We start from the raw sequence: 14,232 nt of genomic DNA, 5'->3' as shown, positions 1-14,232 counted from the left end.
AAACGTATAAGTGATCCGTGTGATGGAGAAAACACAGTTTTTAATACCTGGCCTGTAGGTAACTGTTTTGAACAGCAAACCAGTGTCAAAAACTTTGCTGACACACTGAAATTTTTTTTTAATGGAGGCCAGAAATGGCAGTATTTTCTGACAACGTATATGTGATCTGTGTGACGGAGAAAACACAGTTTTAAATAGATGGATTTTTAGCGCTGTAATAGGGAAAGGACCTGGCTGTATTCTGCAGTGCCAACAAGCTAATGGCGCAGAAAAAACGCGTTCTCTGGATTGCTTTTTAAGCAAATAATGAGGATTAAGATGCGAAAACAATTATTCCTGGCCCCTGAGACCTGGGCCTATTTCCAGAAATATCTAACAGCAGCAGCCAACAGAACAGGAATGGAGCCTCTTGTGCTATGTGCACTGCAGTCTGCTATATACACTGCCTTCCTATATACACTGCCTGCCTGATATCTCTGCAGATGGATTAGTTAGTCCTCAAAAAGACTGTTTGTTAAGATGGATATGTGTAATGTACGGTTTTTCTCCCTACACTACCTAATACACAAGCAAATCTCTCCCTGACGTAGCAGCAGCTCTCCCTACACTGTCTGATCCGGAGTGACTGTGACGAGCATGGTGGCGCCAGGTCTGATATACACCTGATGACGCTGTGCGGCCAGTCAATCACTGTAATGCCCACAACCAACATGGGTACGACATTACAGTGCATGGCAGGCAATCCCTGCATGTTCATTGGCTCTCTAAAGAGCGCCTAACATGCAGGGAGGGGACCCAAGTTCCCGCCCGAGCAACCCGGAAATACTTGCTGAGCGCCGAGCTTGTTGAGCACCATGATGCTCGGGCGAGTACCGAGTAGTGGCGAGCACGTTCGCTCATACTAAGAACACTTTAAAACAGTCTCTGCCTCTTCCAGTAAATATGCATGTGAGTGTGTGTCTGCCATATGGTCTGGTTCTTCAGGATCATCAAACATGAGTTATGATTCACATGTTGTGGATGCTTATTCTTATACCCGGCAGGATATCCACAAAGTGGGTGAGCATTGTCACTCATCAGCTCCTCTACTTCATCATAGATTGCATTTTGTGTTACTTTTTCCCAATGTTAATTGGGAAATGCCTATGTTAATGCGTAAGGATAAAAACAATTAGGAAAAAAGTATGGTAATTCCTTAACTCAGAAAAAAAGAATCCATTGTGTACCCATACAATTCAGGAACACATCTCCATATAGAAAAAATACATAAATGAAGTGCAAGTATCAAAGGAACAGCTCTCTTTATCCAATTGCTTTATTGATTCTCTAACACCACATGGAGAAATCACATCTCTTTTTATGACAGATGAGACATTTAAACATATGGCTTTTAATTGATATTGTTTTTTTCGGGTGACCAAACTTGTTTGTATAACTTTACCTTAAAATGGATATGTCTCCGGATTTCAATACATAGTTACATACAGTACAGACCAAAAGTTTGGACACACCTTCTCATTTAAAGATTTTTCTGTATTTTCATGACTATGAAAATTGTACATTCACACTGAAGTCATCAAAACTATGAATTAACACATGTGGAATTATATACTTAACAAAAAAGTGTGAAACAACTGAAAATATGTCTTATATTGTAGGTTCTTCAAAGTAGTCAGCTTTTGCTTTGATGACTGCTTTGCACACTCTTTCCATTCTTTTGATGAGCTTCAAGAGGTAGTCACCGGAAATGGTCTTCCAACAATCTTGAAGGAGTTCCCAGAGACGCTTAGCACTTGTTGGCCCTTTCGCCTTCACTCTGCGGTCCAGCTCACCCCAAACCATCTCGATTGGGTTAAGGTCTGGTGACTGTGGAGGCCAGGTCATCTGGTGTAGCACCACATCACTCTCCTTCTTGGTCAAATAGCCCTTACACAGCTTGGAGGTGTGTTTGGGGTCATTGTCCTGTTGAAAAATAAATGATGGTCCAAATAAACGCAAACCGGATGGAATAGCATGCCGCGGCAAGATGCTGTGGTAGCCATGCTGGTTCAGTAAGCCTTCAATTTTGAATAAATCCCCAACAGTGTCACCAGCAAAGCACCCCCACACCATCACACCTCCTCTTCCATGCTTCACGGTAGGAACCAGGCATATAGAGTCCATCCGTTCACCTTTTCTGCGTCGCACAAAGACACAGTGGTTGGAACCAAAGATCTCAAATTTGGACTCATCAGACCAAAGCACAGATTTCCACTGGTCTAATGTCCATTCCTTGTGTTCTTTAGCCCAAACAAGTCTCTTCTGCTTGTTGCCTGTCCTTAGCAATGGTTTCCTAGCAGCTATTTTACCATGAAGGCCTGCTGCACAAAGTCTCCTCTTAACAGTTGTAGAGATGTGTCTGCTGCTAGAACTCTGTGTGGCATTGACCTGGTCTCTAATCTGAGCTGCTGTTAACCTGCGATTTCTGAGGCTGGTGACTCGGATAAACTTATCCTCAGAAGCAGAGGTGACTCTTGGTCTTCCTTTCCTGGGGCGGTCCTCATGTGAGCCAGTTTCTTTGTAGCGCTTGAAGGTTTTTGGAACTGCACTTGGGGACACTTTCAAAGTTTGCCCAATTTTTCGGACTGACTGACCTTCATTTCTTAAAGTAATGATGGGCACTCGTTTTTCTTTACTTAGCTGCTTTTTTCTTGCCATAATACAAATTCTAACAGTCTATTCAGTAGGACTATCAGCTGTGCATTTAACAAAACTGATGGTCCCAACCCCATTTATAAGGCAAGAAATCCCACTTATTAAACCTGACAGGGCACACCTGTGAAGTGAAAACCATTTCCGGTGACTACCTCTTGAAGCTCATCAAGAGAATGCCAAGAGTGTGCAAAGCAGTCATCACAGCAAAAGGTGGCTACTTTGAAGAACCTAGAATATAAGACATATTTTCAGTTGTTTCACACTTTTTTGTAAAGTATATAATTCCACATGTGTTAATTCATAGTTTTGATGCCTTCAGTGTGAATGTACAATTTTCATAGTCATGAAAATACAGAAAAATCTTTAAATGAGAAGGTGTCTCCAAACTTTTGGTCTGTACTGTAGATTGAAAAAAGACCTAGGTCCATCAAATTCAACCTTTCTCCACCAATTATACATCTTTGTCACTAAATTATCTATAACCCACAATGTTATGTGTATCGAGGAAATCATCCAGCCCTTTTTTAAAAGCTGTTATGGTGTCTGCCATTACTACCTCTTGTGGTAGGGCATTTCTCAGTCTGACTGCTCTGACTGAAAAGAATCCTTTCCTTTTCACGTGTTGGAATCGCCTTTCTTCCACCCGTAATGAATGCACCCTGGTCCTTAGTATGGTCTTTGGAAGGAATAAGTCATGTGCTAGACCTTTGTATTGATCACACATGTATTCATACATTTATATATTACATCACCTCTGAGGCGTCTTTTTTCTAAGCTAAACAAGCTCAACTTTTCCAACCGCTCATCATATGCGAGGCCTTCCATCCCCTGTAATAATCTAGTTGTTGCCTTTGAACTGATTCTAACTTCTGAATATCCTTCTTAAATTGTGGAGCTCAAAATTGGATCCCGTATTCTAGATGTGGCCTAACTAGTTATTTATAGAGGGGTAATAATATATTCTGATCACAGGATTTTATCCCTTTTTTATACATCCTAAAATCTTATTTGGTTTTCAGCAAAACATACAACATATTATTAAATGGATTTTTAAGACCTGATGAGGCAGGTGTACTCTGTACTGTGGTTCTAGCTCGTTACTGCTGAACTGAGCAAAAGAGAGTGCTCTGCCATTGTGCACATTGCACGGTGCACGTCACGTTGGAACTAGTTTGTTTCACAGAAGGGGCAGTGACCATAGCCTCTGCTCGCTGATGACGCTTCATTTAAGGATCTCAGCATGCACTGGGTTTCCCAAACAATTTGGACTTCGGACCACCCCTTTAACACCTTTACCCCCCGAGGACGGTTTGCATGTTAATGAGCAGGCCAATTTTTACAATTCTGACCACTGTCACTTTATGAGGTAATTACTCTGTAACGCTTCAACGGATCCCGCTGATTCTGAGAATCTTTTTTGTGACATATTGTACTACATTATAGTGGTAAAATTTCTTCGATATCACTTGCGTATATTTGTGAAAAAATCGGAAATTTGGCAAAAATTTAGAAAATTTCGCAATTTTCAAACTTTGAATTTTCATGCCCTTAAATCAGAGAGATATGTCACACAAAATAGTTAATAAATAACATTTCCCACAAGTCTACTTTACATCATCACAATTTTGGAACCAACATTTTTTTTTTGTTAGGAAGTTAGAAGTAGTGTTGAGCGAATTTGTCCGGCATTTCAAATTCGGGTTCGTGTTCGGGGTTCCGGCTTGTTCGCGCAAAAAAAATCATCTCCGCCCATGAACATCCCTGATTTGCCACGCTGTCACGCAGATAACATCTGAGGGGTCTAGTTTCCAAAAAGATGTCACTTGTGGGGGATTTCTACTCTTTATGCACATCAGGGGCTTTCCAAATGCAACATGGCGTCTGCTAATTATTCAAGCAAATTTTACATTCAAAAAGTCAAATGGCGCTTCTTCCCTTCCGAATCCTACCGTGCGCCCAAACAGTGGTTTTCTCCCACATATACCCACATAAGGGGTATTGGCTTACTCAGGAGAAATTGAACAACAAATGGTATAGTGCAATTTCTCCTGTTACCCTTATGAAAATGGAAAATTGGGGGCTGAAAAACATTTTTGAGGGAAAAATGTGAAAATTGTATTTTTACGGCTCAATGTTATAAACTTCTGTGAAGCACCTGGGGGTTCAAGGTGCTCACCATACATCTAGATAAGTTCCCTGAGCGCCATTTGAATTTTTGAATGTAAAATTTGCTTGAATAATTAGCGGACGCCATGTTGCGTTTGAAGAGCCCCTGATGTGCCGAAACAGTGCCACAATTGACACCATTTTGGAAACTAGACCCCTCAGAGAACTTATCTAGGTGTGTGGTGAGCACCCTGAACCCCCAGGTGCTTCACAGAAGTTTATAAGATGGAACCGTGAAAATAAAAAAATCTAACTTTTTGCACAAAAATGATGTTTTAGCCCCAAATTTTTTATTTTCACAACAGTAAGACATGAACCCCAAAAACTTTTATGCAAGTTCTCCTGAGTACGCCAATACACCATATGTGGGGAAAATACACTGTATGGGTGCACAGCAGGGTTCAGAAGGGAAGGAGCACTGTGTGACTTTTTGAACGCAAAATTGGCTGGATTGAGAGCGGACGCCATGTCGCGTTTGGAGAGCCCCTGATGCTCCTAAATAGTGGAAGCCCCCCACAAGTGACCCCATTTTGGAAATTAGACCCCTCAAGGATTTTATCAAGGGATATAGTGAACATTTTGAACCCAGAGGTACGACACAGAATTTGATAACATTAGGTCATCATATTGAATAAGTTGTCATTAGTCTTGAGCACAAGTGCTCGCTACTTGAGTTTGCATCGAGTCCCCGCCCTGCATGTTTCACAGTTGTTGGACACCCAAAAAAAAAACAGGCGGAGATCACCCGTGCATGGCAGGCAATCCCCGCAAGGTTTTTTTGGCCGCAAAGCATATGGGGCGAAGTCTCGAGCATGTTACTCGATCAACCGGGATACTCGGTGCATACCCGAGCACCCGATGCAAACTCAAGTAGCAAGTACTTGCGCTCAACACTAGTCGCAATATCGTCATCATCAAAAAATCCCAGCTCTAACCCTAGCACAACCCTAACCCTAGCACAACCCCAGGGCCGGCTCCAGGTTTTTCTGGGCCCCGGGCGAAAGAGTCTCAGTGGGCCCCTTTAACACATACCACGATTCATGATGCACAGATACCGCAGAGAAATAGAGATATAGTACGATGCAAAGATTTCACTTCTTACATTACATGAGTGATATCTATTGCAAATTCTACAATAGCTCAGAAACCGGTGAATCGCTACACACAGTATACTGGCCCCCATAAAATGCTCCATACAGGAGACTGGCCCCCATAAAATGCTCCATACATAATACTGGCCCCCATATAACGCTCCATACGAAATACTGGCCCCCATATAACGCTCTATACAGAATACTGGCCCCCATATAACGCTCCATACAGAATACTGGCCCCCATAAAATGCTCCGTACAGGATACTGGCCCCCATATAATGCTCCATACAGGATACTGGTCTCCTTATAACGCTCCATACAGGATACTGGCCCCCATATAATGCTTCATGCAGGCTGTTCCCCCCCACAAAATGCCCTGTGCAGGATGTCCTTTTCCCCCCATATAATGCCCCATGCAGGATGTCCCTTTACCCCCCCATATAATGCACCATGCAGGATGTCAGCCCCTCTCTTTAAAATGCCCCATGCAGGATGTCATCCCCTCTCTCTATAATGCCCCATGCAGGATGTCACCCCCCCTCTTTATAATGCCCCAATCAGGATGTCACCCGCTCTCTTTATAATGCCGCATGCCAGATATCACCCCCCTCTCTTTATAATTCCCCATGCAGGATGTCACCCCCTCTCTTTATAATGCCCCATGCAGGATGTCACCCCCTCTCTTTATAATGCCTCATGCAGGATATCACCCCCCTCTCTTTATAATGCCCCATGTAGGATATCACCCCCTCTCTTTATAATGCACCATGCAGGATATCACCCCCCTCTCTTTATAATGCCCCATGCAGGATGTCACCCCCCTCTCTTTATAATGCCCCATGCAGGATGTCACCCCCCTCTCTTTATAATGCCCCATGCAGGATGTCACCCCCTCTCTTTATAATGCCCCATGCAGGAAGTCACCCCCCCTCTTTATAATGCCCCATGCAGGATGTCACCCCTCCACATAATGCCCCATGCAGGATGTCACCTCCCCCATATTATGCCCCATGGCTCCATACATAAAAAAAAAAATCAAATACTCACCTCCCTCCTCCTCACCTGCTGCCGCTGCTCAGGTCCGCACTCCAGCGTTGCCGGCGTCTTCCCGCTCTGCGCTGCCTGTGATGGCTCAGGGGAGGGCGCGGTTGAAACACGTCACCGCACCCTCTGACCTGAGACGTCACAGGGAGCGCACAGCAGGAAAACAGTGGATCTGCAGAGGCACGGGGAGAGGTAAGTATCTGGCTGCCGGGGCCTGAGCAAGCGGGGGGAAAAGGGAGGGCGCTGGCACCGCTGTCCTCCGCCCATAGCCCGGCGGGGTGCCCGACTGCAAGTGGGCCCCCCCGCCTGCTCATGGCCCCGGCACTTGCCCAGGTGCTGAAGCCAGCCCTGCACAACCCTAACCCTAGCCCAACCGTAACCCTAGCACAACCCTAACACAACCGTAACCCTAGCATAACCCTAACTCTAACCCTAGCACAACCCTATCCCTAACCCTAGCACAACCCTAACCCTAGAGTTTATTTTTTACGCCTTTCCTCGTGCGGTATAAGCGATTAGACGACTTTATTCTTCGGGTCGGTGCAACTACAGCGATGCCAGATTCATATCGGGTTTTTATGATTAACAGTCACACACTAAAAGACCCTTTTTTTTTCAAAGACGCTTTTTTTTGCAACGACTAGTGTTTGCATTGCATATTTTGAGAGCTATAATTTTTCCAGAATTCGGTAGACAGAGTCATGTGACGGCTTGTTTTTTGTGGGATGAGTTGACGTTTTTATTGGTACCATTTTCAGGCATGTGCCATTTTTTGATCGCTTTCTATTCAATTTTTGGGAGGCAGAATAAACAAAAACCAACAATTCAGGAATAGTTTTTTTGTTGTTTTTTTATGCCATTCTGCATGTGATAAGATTGATAAGACAGCTTTATTCTTCGGGTCAGTACGTTTACAGTGGTACCACATTTATATTTTTTTTATGTTTTTGCGCTTTTACACAGTAAAAGTTATTTTATATAAAAAAATATTTATTTTGCATCGCTTTATTCTCAAAGCTATAACTTTTTTATTTTTCAGCTGATGGAGCTGTATGGTGGCTTGTTTTTGCAGGACAAGATGACGTTTTCAGCCGTACCATTTTTATTTACATTCGTCTTTTTAACCACTTCGCACCAGAGCCTGTTTTTGCCTTCGTGACCGGGCCAATTTTTTCAATTCTGACCACTGTCACTTTATGAAGTAATTACTCTGGAACGCTTCGATGGATTCCCCTGATTCTGAGAATGTTTTTTTGTGACATATTGTACTTCATGATAGTGGTAAAATTTCTTCGATATCATTTGCGTTTATTTGTGAAAAAATCGGAAATTTGGCGAAAATTTTGAAAATTTAGCAATTTTCAAACTTTGAATTTTCATGCCCTTAAATCAGAGAGATATGTCACACAAAATAGTTAATAAATAACATTTCCCACATGTCTACTTTACATCAGCACAATTTTGGAACCAAAATTTTTTTTTTGTTAGGGAGCTATAAGGGTTAAAAGTTGACCAGCGATTTCTCATTTTTCCAACAAAATTTACAAAAACATTTTTTTAGGGACCACATCATATTTGAAGTCACTTTGAGGGGTCTTTATGACAGAAAATACCCAAAAGTGACACCATTCTAAAAACTGCACCCCTCAAGGTGCTCAAAACCACATTCAAGAACTTTATTAACCTTTCAGGTGCTTCACAGGAATTTTTGGAATGTGGAAGAAAAAAATTAACATTTAACTTTTTTCACAAAAATGTTACTTAGACCCAATTTTATTTATTTTCACAGGAAAAAATGGACCCCAAAATTTTTTGTGCAATTTCTCTTGAGTGCGCTGATACCCCATATGTGAGGGAAAACCACTGTTTGGGCGCACGGCAGGGTTTGAAAGGGAAGGAGCGCCATTTGACTTTTTGAATGTAAAATTTGTTTGAATAATTAGCGGACGCCATGTTGCATTTGGAGAGCCCCTGATGTGCCTAAACAGTGGAAACCCCCCACAAGTGACACCATTTTGGAAACTAGACCCCTTAGGGAACTTATCTAGATGTGTGGTGAGCACCTTGAACCCCAAGGTGCTTTACAGAAGTTTATAATATTGAGCTGTAAAAATAAAATTTTCACATTTTTCCCACAAAAACGTTTTTCATCCCTTAATTTTGCATTATCATAAGGGTAATATGATAAATTGCACCATGAAATTTGTTGTGCAATTTCTCCTGAACACGCTGATACCCCATATGTGGAGGCAAACCACTGTTTGGGCGCACGGCAGGGTTTGAAAGGAAAGGAGCGCCATTTGACTTTTTGAATGTAAAATTTGTTTGAATAATTAGCGGACGCCATGTTGCATTTGGGGAGCCCCTGATGTGCCTAAACAGTGGAACCCCCCCACAAGTGACACCATTTTGGAAACTAGACCCCTTAGGGAACTTATCTAGATGTGTGGTGAGCACCTTGAACCCCAAGGAGCTTCACAGAAGTTTATAATAATGAGCTGTAAAAATAAAATTTTCACATTTTTCCCACAAAAACGTTTTTCATCCCTTAATTTTGCATTATCATAAGGGTAACAGGATAAATTGCACCATGAAATTTGTTGTGCAATTTCTCCTGAGTACGCCGATACCTCATATGTGGGGGAAAACCGCTGCTTTGGTGTACGGCAGGGTTCGGAAGAGAAAGGAGCGCTATGTTGGCTGGGATAGGTTGCAGACACCATTTCACATTTGAAGAGTCGCTGACATGCCGAAACAGCAGAAACCCCCACAAGTGACCCCATTTTGTAAACTACACCTCTCAAGGAATTCATCTAGGGAATTAGTGAGTATTTTTTCATTTTTAAATTTATACCATTGGGCAGTGAAAAAAGCATAATTATATTTTTACCACAAAAAAATGTTTTACCCTCAGATTTTACCTTTTCACACAGGGCAATGGGTAAAAATGGTGCCGAAATGTGTCACACAATTTCTTCTAAAAGTGTCAATACCCCATATGTGGTTGTATCGTACCGCTCAGCCATACGGCGAGATCTGGGGGGGACGGAGCGCTATTTGACAATTGGAGAACAAATTATTGTAGACTAGGCATTTGGATTTGGGAGCACAAAATTTTCTGAATTTCTTTTGGGGGGCAAGGGCCATTTTGCTTTTCCAGAGCCTTTCTGCTACCAGTAACTTGGAAGTCCCTTATATTTTTAACAGATGACGGACCTGAGTGGGGACTAGCTTTTTTTGAGGACTGAGTTGAAGCTTTTATTGGGAACATTTTACGTAACATTTATCCAGCGCTCTAGGCTGAGCACTTACATCGGGGTTTCCATCTAAATTTCCAAGTGATGTAATTTAGATGAAACCCCTGCGGGATCCATTCACTGTAATGAGGCAGCAGAGCCTCTGTTTAGCGGTGTCCTTTTTTTCAGAAGTGCACAAAACTGTGGCCAACCGCACTTTTATGCACGCCTAAAACAAATGACACCGTGGGATCACAGGCCAGACGGCATCCACAGTGGCCTATATCTGCCTCCTTACAGGGAATCTTCCGTCATGGGTTCTGTCTGAATCACGTATTTCAGAGATTTACACGGAAACTATGGTGTAAGCGCTTAGCGCAGAGCGCAGGATAAATGTGAGCAGAGCCTTACTGCGATCTTTGGGAGACATAATAAACAAATCAGTAGCAGGTGAAGAATTGGTTTTATTTATTTTTTACGCCGCTCCTCGTGCGGTAAAAGTGATGAGATTACTTTATTCTTCGGGTCGGTGCGATTACAGAGATACCAGATTTATATAGCGTTTTTATGACTGACAGCTGTCACACACTAAGAGACGCTTTTTTTTGCAAAATCTAGTTTTTGCATCGCCATATTTTGAGAGCTATAATTTTTCCATATTTCAGCCGACAGAGTCATGTGATGGCTTGTTTTTTGCGGGACGAGTTGACATTTTTATTGGTACCATTTTTGGGTATGTGACATTTTTTGATCACTTTCTATTCCGTTTTTTGGGAGGTAAAATTAACAAAAACCAACAATTCAGGAATTGTTTTTTGAGAGTTTTTTTTATGCCGTTCTGCGTGTGGTAAAAGTGATCAGGCAGCGTTATTCTTCGGGTCAGTACGTTTACAGCGATAGTACACTTACTGTATATTTTTTTTATGTTTTGGTGCTTTTACACAATAAAACAATTTTATAGAAAAACAATTTTTTTTGCATTGCTTTATTCTGAGCGCTATAACGTTTTTATTTTTCGGCTGATGGAGCTGTATGGCAGCTTTTTTTTTGCGGAGTAAGATGACGTTTTCAGCGGTACCATTTTTATTTCCATTTTGCTTTTTGATCGCATTTTTTTCCACTTTTTGTTTGGCAATATCATGAAAAAGCATATTTTTTTGCTCCGTTTTTTATTTATTTTTATTACGGTGTGCACAGAAGGAGTTAATTAGTGTGACAGTTTTATAGATCGGGTTGTTTCGGACGCGGCGATACCAAATATGTGTACTTTTTTTGGTTTTGCATAAATATACGGATTTATTGGTTTAATATTTTATTTATTTATTTTTATCTATTTTGTGATTTTTTTTTTAACAGTTTAAAAACATTTTTTTTTACTTTTTTTTTACGTTTTTAACTTATTCCCTGTATGGGACATTAATTTTTATTTTTCTGATCACTGATCTCATGTAACGTAATAGACATGTATTACATTACATGAGATCTTCGCTGACTGTTTCACAGTCAGAGTCTCCTGCCTGGCTTCAGCTGCAGGCTGACCCTGGCAGGACACCATATATGGCAGATCTGGAGGCGGTCATGTGACCTCCAGCTGCCATAGCAACGTCAGGTCCTGGAAGGTATCAGGGGTCATCGGAGAGGTAAGTAAGACAACCCCCTCTCCTCTGTCTATCTTCTATATGCCGCGATCACTATAGATCGCGGAATATAGAACATAGCAAAGGGTTAACATCATTGGGACCTGATCCAATCAGGTCCCGATGATGTCCCCTGTCAGAGCTAACGCTCTGCACCGGAATCGCAGCGCTTGCAGGACCCTGGGGGTCCTGAGCGCTGCGAGACCACCCACCGTTTTTAAACGTCGGCGCTGCACAGAGCCCAGCAAGCGCCGACGTTTATCTACAGTGGGCGTTCGGGAACCGGTTAATCGCATATTATTCCATTTTTTGTTTGGTTGTATGATGATAAAGCATTGTTTTTTGCTTTGTTTTTTTTACCGTGTTCACTAAAAGGGTTAACTAGTGGAACACTTTGATAGGTTAGGTCGTTCCGGATGCAGCAATACCAAATATGTGTAATTTTATTGTTTAGTTGTTGTTTTTTCAGAATAATATTTATTCATGAGTATAATATATTTTAATTTTTTGGGGATTCTTTTTTTCATTTTTTCTTTAAATATTTTTACAGTGTTTTTTAATTTTTTTTCACTTTCTGACACTTTTTTAACTTTTACACTTTGTCCCGCTATAGGACTTTCATTTTTTTTCACCCAGATCGCTTGCATAGCATAGAAATGCTGCAGCAGCATCTCTATGCTATGCAGGCTGCAGTCCTGCGCACACAAATTAGTTAGACCATGCACTGAGCATGGTCTACCTCACTTCCTGCTGTCTGGTGTCCCGGATGTTGTCATGACAGCGCTTACCTCCCCTTGCTCCCGATAAATATATTGTTTTTTTTTATTGCTGCATTTTTTCCTTTTTGAAAGGACTATTCTCTTTCCTGCATTCACATAGCAACTGGGTTGTCATCCTCCAAAATAACCACATCCACTCTCCCTGCCACTTTCTAAAGGGAACACCAGTTCAACATCCGACAATGTGTCTAGTAAGGGGGAGGGGAGTGGCAGCGGCGGAGTCACAGGAGGCAGGAGCCGGTCGCTGCTGCAAACACTGTGCCTGCTGTTAAAGAAAATGAATATTCACTGCTCCACATGCCGATAGACCCTCCCATCTCTATGCACTGAAGCAGGCGCCGAGAGGTGGGCGGGACTATGGGAGTGGAGAGCAGTGAATATTAATTCTCTTTAATAGCGGGCACACATGATCGCCCAGCACCTGCAGGAGCCGGCGGCTGCAGCTAACAGTGTTGCTGCTATTAAAGAGAATGGATAGTCCCTGCTCTGACTTCGGTGTGTGGGGGTGCATGGCAGTGACGTCATGCGCTGCTTACACACTGAAATCAGCTGCTGGCATCAGAACCGGACGCAACGCTGTGAGGGGGTGGAAGGAAGGTGAGTATTATTATTATTTTTTTATGTGTGTGGCGTGATGGGGGCCATATATACCAGGATGGGGATGGGGGCCATGTATAACAGTATGTGAATGGGATGGGGGCCAGAATGGGTATGGGAGGGAAGCCATGTATACCAGGAGGGGGATGGGATGGAGGCCATGTATACCAGCGTGGGGATGGGGGCCATATATACCAGGATGGGGATGGGATGGGGGCCATGTATACAAGGATGGGAATGGGATGTAGGTCATGTATACCAGGATGGGGATGGGGGGCCATGTATACCAGGATAGGGGACCATGTATACCTGGATGGGGGTGTCATATATACCAGAATGGGGTGCCATGTATACCAAGACGGGGTGTCATGTATACCTGGATGGGGGGCCATGTATACCTGGATGGAGGGCCATGTATACCTGGATGGGGGGTCATATATACCAGAATGGGGATTATATACACCAGGATGAGGATCATATATATCAGGATGGGGGGGCCATACATACCAAGTTGGGAACACCAGGATGGGGAATATTAGTACAGAATTGGGGAACATTACCCCTATAACAGTGTCAGCAGCAGACCTCCCCCCACAATAGTGCATCATGAGCACATTTTTTTCTTAATTTTCTTTTCTATTTCCTTCTTTAAAACCTTGGAGCGTCTTATGGTCCGTTGCATTTTATAGTCTGAAAAATACGGTAAATACCTTTGAAATGTCGCTAAATTTTTGGCAAGGTGGAGGTACACAAACACTTTGTGGCTCTTAGCGTTTTCACACTAGTTTCACCCAGCTCCACCAAAATGGACAGAACTAGGGTGGGATGGCAGCGAAATGGCAGCACTAGTCCAGTCTCTGCCCGGAGTTAGATTTGTGGCGAGGCACACGAAGGTAAACGCCACTTTTCTGATGCGCCTTATTCTTTAAGAGGTATGCGCTAATTAATGAAACAGGCACCCCTAACTCCAGCATGTCCTCCTCAT

General features: G+C 42.7%; 1 protein-coding gene across 1 annotated transcript in view; it reads right to left on the bottom strand.

Moving 5' to 3' along the window:
- Positions 1-14,232, bottom strand: part of DCHS2 (dachsous cadherin-related 2) — a 464,316-nt gene that overhangs the window by 207,462 nt on the left and 242,622 nt on the right. The window lies entirely within an intron of this gene.

Source organism: Phyllobates terribilis, unplaced genomic scaffold (assembly GCF_046119375.1).
Source record: "Phyllobates terribilis strain yellow unplaced genomic scaffold, ASM4611937v1 Scaffold_1__5_contigs__length_1240528914, whole genome shotgun sequence".
NCBI classification, from domain to species: Eukaryota; Metazoa; Chordata; class Amphibia; order Anura; family Dendrobatidae; genus Phyllobates; species Phyllobates terribilis.
The sequence above is the reverse complement of the archived record's forward strand: the minus strand, read 5'-3'. Positions and strand labels throughout refer to the sequence as shown.